The sequence below is a fragment of the Microtus oregoni genome, unplaced genomic scaffold (assembly GCF_018167655.1).
Source record: "Microtus oregoni isolate MIOR12 unplaced genomic scaffold, Mior012 000006F_ref0000085, whole genome shotgun sequence".
Taxonomy (NCBI): Eukaryota; Metazoa; Chordata; class Mammalia; order Rodentia; family Cricetidae; genus Microtus; species Microtus oregoni.
Window position 1 is genome coordinate 43758876 of NW_024543065.1, and position 6127 is coordinate 43765002.

Below are 6127 nucleotides of genomic sequence, written 5' to 3' on the forward strand. Positions count from 1 at the left end.
TGTATCTCCACTATGAAGCTAGACTCTCAGGAAGTTAAGGAATGGGGCAGAGCCAGCTCCCAAAGCCACATCTTTAAACCTAGCCATGATGCTTAGGAGATTTAAGACTCATGTACTCAGAAAAAGATAGATATATGATGGAGGAAGGTCATTGGTTAAAAAATAAAGAAACTGCTTGGCCCTCATAGGTTAAAATATAGGTGGGAGGAGTAAACAGAACAAAATGCTGGGAGAAAGAGGAAGTGAGCTCAGAGGCCATGCTCCCCTCTCCCGGGCAGACACAATGAAGCCAGCCGCCAGGTCAGACATGCTGAATCTTTCCCGGTAAGCGCACCTTGCGGTGCTACACACATTATTAGAAATGGGCTAGTCCAGGTGCAAGAGTTAGCCGAGAAGAGGCTAGATATAATGGGCCTAGCAGTGTTTAAAAGAATACAGTTTGTGTGTTGTTATTTCTGGTGTAAAGCTAGCCGTGCTGGAGCCGGGTGGGACGAAAAGCAGGCCAGCAGCTCCCACAACAGATATATACAGTAAAGAGAGATTCAGACCGAAAAAGCCTTTAAATGGTTTACAAATGTTTAAAATATATACATAGGCTTGGGAGAGAAAAGAAAAAAGATAGAAAATCCTTTAAAAAATAGAGTAGTCTGACAAGGTGGCACATGCCTTTAATATCAGCATTAGGAGATTAGGAGGCAGAGGCAGGAAGATCTCTGTAAGTTCGAGGCCAGTCTAGTGGACAGAGAGTTCCAAGACAGACAAAGACAGACAAACCCTGACTCAGAAAAGGAAGCATTAAAAAATAAAATGAAAGAAGTAGAGTAAAAAAAAAAGTTACATTGGCGTCCAGTTATGCCAACCTGTAGAAGCATGCAAATAGACCTATATCTATCCCCATGAACAAAACTCAAGTCCAAATGGATTAAAGACCTCAATATAAATCCTACCACACTGAATCTGATTGAAGAGAAAGTGGGAAGTAGTCTTCAATGCATAGGCACAGGAGACCACTTCCTAAATACAACACCAGTAGCACAGACACTGAGAGTAACAAAAATAAATGGGACCTCCTGAAACTGAGAATCTTCTGTAAAGCAAAGAACACAGCCAATAAGACAAAAAGGCAGCCTACTGAATGGGAAAAGATTTTCACCAACTCTACATCAGACAGTGAACTGATCTCCAAATATGTAAAGAACTCAAGAAATTAGACATAAAAATTGCAAATAATCCAATTAAAAATACGGTACAGATCTAAACAGAGAATTCTCAACAAAAGAATCTCAAATGGATAAAAGGCACTTAAGGAAGTTTTCAACATCCTTAGCTGTCAGGGAAATGCAAACCAAAACAACTCTGAGATACCATTTTACACAAGTCAGAATGGCTAAGATCAAAAACACCAATAATAGCTTATGCTGGAAATGATGTAGAGTAAGGAGAACACTCCTCCATTGCTGGTGGGATTTCACAACCACTCTGGAAATCAGTATAATGGTTTCTCATAAAATTGGGAATCAACCTACCTCAGGATCCAGCAATACCACTCTTGGGCATATATCCAAAGGATGCTCAATCATACTACAAAGATTTTTGTTCAACTATGTTCATGGCAGCATTATTTGTAATAGCCAGAACTTGGAAACAACATAGATGCCCCTCTACTGAAGACTGGATGAAGAAAATGTGGTACATTTACACGATGGAGTACTACTCAGTGGTGCAAAGCAATGACATCTTGAATTTTGCATGCAAATGGATGGAACTAGAAAACGCCATTTTGAGTGAGGTAACCCAGACCCAGGAAGAGGAACATGGTATGTACTCACTCAAAAATGGATCCTAGCTGTAACACAAATGATAATGAGGCTATAGATCCCAACCCTAGAGAAGCTAAGTAACAAGGTGAACCCGAAGAGAAACATATATAGATCCTCATGGGAAGGGGAAATAGACAAGATCTCCTGATTTGGAGCATGGGAGTTGGGGGAGAAGGGAGGGCAGAAGGAGGAAAGGAGGAGAGAAGGGGAGGGGGAAAGAGAACTTGAGGGAACAGAGTAGTCAAGATGGGCGAAGGACAGAGACAGAGAGCAAGGAAAGCGACATCTTGATTGAGGGAGCCATCATAGGTTTAGCAAGAAACCTGGCACTAGAGAAATTCTCAGGAATCCACAAGGATGACCCCAGCTAAGACCCTAAGCAATACAGGAGAGGGGACCCAAACTGGCCTTGCCCTGTAGTCAGACTGAACAATATCTTAAATGTCATTGATGGAAACAGAGGCAGAGACCCACAGCAGAGCACTGGACTGAGCTCCCAAAGTCCAGTTGAAGAGTGGAAGGAGTGAGAATATGAGCAAAGAGGTCAAGACCATGATGAGGACACCCACTGAAACAGCTTACCTGAGCTAATGGGAGCTCACCAACTCTGGCCGGACAGGGAAGGAACCAGCATAGGACCAAACTAGTCCCTCTGAATGTGGGTTACAGTTGTTTAGCTGAGACAGACTGGGGGGGCCACCGGTGGTGGCACCAAGATTTATCCCTACTGCTTGTACTGGCTTTTTGGAACCCATTCTCTTTAGATGGATACCTTACTCAGCCTAGATATAGTAGTGAGGGCCTTGGTCCTTCCTCAATGCAATGTGTCTTACCCTCTCTGAGGAGTGGATGGGAATGGGGTGGGGGTAAAGGTGGAGAGGAGGAGAGGGAGTTGGAACCGGGATTGATATGTAAAATGAAAAAAAGATAGTTTTCTTTTTATAACTAAAAGGCAGATAAAGAGGGAAAATTTATAGATAAAGAACCTAGTTCATTGGGTTGTTTTGTTTGTCTCAAGATTTGTGTGTGTGTGTGTGTGTGTGTGTGTGTGTGTGTGCATGTGAGTGTATGAGTATGGATGTGTACACATGAGTGAGTGCATTTCCTTAGAAGGCCAGAAGATGGAGTTTGATCCCTTGGAGCTGGAGCTACAGACAGTTGTGAAACGTCTGATACTGGTGCTGGGTAACAAACTCAAGTTCTCTGAAAGATTAACATACAGTCATGGCCATGAAGCTACCTCTCCAGCCCTTCCTGAATTTGTTTTAAGGGATTCTCTATAGAAACTACAGTTAGATCTTAGAAAAGGAAATCTCCCTGGGATTCCTGCCATTGGCATTGTCTCCCCTTACCCCCACACAGGCTGAGGTGGATGTTACTTTTCATATGTACCTAAATATCTGCTGCCCTTTTGTGGCTCTATTGCTGATCACATTTGTTCCCTTTTTGCTCTTCTATTGTATATAAGGTCCCACTGAGGAGCAGAAGGAGGGAGAACATGAGCAAAGAAGTCGGGACCACGAGGGGTGCACCCACCCACTGAGACAGTGGAGGTGATCTATTGGGAGCTCACCAAGGCCAGCTGGACTGTGACTGAAAAAGCATGGGATAAAACTGGACTCTCTGAACATGGCGAACAATGAGGGCTGATGAGACGCCAAAGACAATGGCACGGGGTTTTGATCCTACTTCATGTTCTGGCTTTGTGGGAGCCTAGCCAGTTTGGATGTTCACCTTCCTAGAAATGGACGGAGGGGGGAGGACCTTGGACTTACCACAGGGCAGGGAACCTTGACTGCTCTTTGGACTGGAGAGGGAGGGGGAGAGGAGTGGGGGGAGGGGGAGAAGGGTGGGAGGAGGGGGAGGGAAATGGGAGGCTGGGAGGAGGTGGAAACTTGTTTTTTTTTCTCCTTTTCTCAATAAAAAAATGACAGAACCTAAACTAAGGCGACCCACCCAGAGCGGTGAGTGCCTGCCAGCCGGGCGGGCCTCAGGGTCCCCTGTAAGGGAGCCGGGCACCTCCAGCTCCGGCGCCAGGCTTCCTGCGCGCTCCTGGATACCACCCCTCCCCCCCTGCTCCATTCATCCTGTTGGCCCTGGATCATTGGGCTACCAGCGGCCCTGTTTAGTTGCTGAGGAATCCCATCAGGACGGTTGCAGAGGAATCCCATCTGGACGGGAACGGTTCCTGCTTCTACACTGAAGAGATATACCCTGAGAGTCAGTCACAGCAAAGTCTGGACCAAGAGACCAGGCCTCTCGTGCCTCCATTTGAAGGAAGAGATGGGAAGGCGCCAATACAAGAATTCCTCCAACAATCTGAAAGGCAACATGACACCAACAGAAACCAGGGATCCCGAAATAAGAAGAATTGTACACCCTACTCCTGAAGAAATAGAAGAAATCGACTCAAAAGTGAACTATATGAAAATAATAGAGGACCTTAAACAGGAGGTGAAAAACTGCCATAAACAATTAGAGATTTCAAAAAGGTAGAGGAAATGAATAAATCGCTCAAAGACACGCAAGAAAACCAAGAGAAACAAGAAAAAGCAATCAAACAGGTTAGGGAAGCGGTTCAAGACATGAAGAATGAAATGGAAGCAATGAAGAAAGCACAAACCGAGGGAAGAATGGAGATGGAAAATCTGGGTAAACGAACAGGAATGACAGAAACAAGTACTAACAACAGATTACAAGAGATAGAAGAGAGAATATCAGACACTGAAGATACCATAGAAAAAAATAAACACACTGATCAAAGAAAACAGCAAAACCAACAAATTCTCATCACGAAACATTCAGGAAATTTGGGACACAATAAAAAGAACAAACCTAAGAAAAATTGGAGTAGAAGAAGGAGAAGAAGTGCAGCTCAACGGTACAGAAAATATACTTAATAAAATTATAGAAGAAAACTTTCCCAACCTGAAGAAAGAGGTACCTATGAAAGTTCAAGAAGCATACAGAACACCAAATAGGCTGGATAAAAAAAAAACATCCCCTCGCCATATAATAATCAAAACACAAAATATACAGAATAAAGAAAGAATATTAAGAGCTGCAAAGGAAAAAGGCCAAGTTACTTATAAAGGTAAACCTATCAGACTTACACCTGACTTCTCTATGGAAACCATGAAAGCCAGAAGGTCCTGGATAGATGTACTGCAAAAACTAAGAGATCATGGATGCAAGCCCAGACTACTATATCCAGCCAAGCTTTCGTTCACTATAAATGGAGAAAACAAAATTTTCCAGGATAAAAACAAATTCAAACAATACGTAGCCACAAATCCAGCCTTACAGAAAATTATAGAAGGAAAATCACTAACCAAGGAGTCCAACAATGACCACAATAACTCAGTCATCTAGAGACCTTTCACCAGCACAACTCAAAGAAGGGAAACACACAAACCCTACTACTAAAAAAGTGACCAGAGTTAACAACCACTGGTCATTAATATCACTTAATGTCAATGGGCTCAACTCACCTATAAAAAGGCACAGGCTAAGGGATTGGATACGAAAACAGGATCCAACGTTCTGCTGTCTACAAGAAACACACCTCAACCACAAAGACAGGCACCTACTCAGAGTAAAGGGCTGGGAAAAGGCTTATCAAGCAAATGGTCTTAAGAAACAAGCAGGTGTGGCCATACTAATTCCTAACAAAGTTGACTTCAAACTTAAATCAATCAGAAGAGATGGAGAGGGACATTTTATACTCAACACAGGAACAATTCATCAGGATGAAGTCTCAATCCTGAATATCTATGCCCCGAATATAAAAGTGCCCACGTATGTAAAAGAAACATTACTAAAACTCAAGGCAGCCATCAAACCACACACACTAATAGTAGGAGACTTCAACACTCCTCTCTCACCAATGGACAGGTCAATCAGACAGAAACCTAACAGAGAAATTAGAGAATTAATGGAGGTAATGAAGCAAATGGACTTAACAGACATCTATAGATTATTCCACCCGAAGAGGAAAGAATATACCTTCTTCTCTGCAGCTCATGAAACCTTCTCGAAAATTGACCACATACTCGGTAACAAAGCTAACTTACACAGTTACAAACAAATATTAGTAACCACCTGTGTCTTATCAGATCACCATGGATTAAAGTTAGAATTCAACAACAATGCTACCCCCAGAAAGCCTACAAACTCATGGAAACTGAACAGTCAACTTCTGAACCATACCTGGATTAAGAAAGAAATAAAGAAAGAAATTAAAGTCTTCCTTGAATTCAATGAAAATAAAGAAACAACATACTCGAACTTATGGGACACTATGAAAG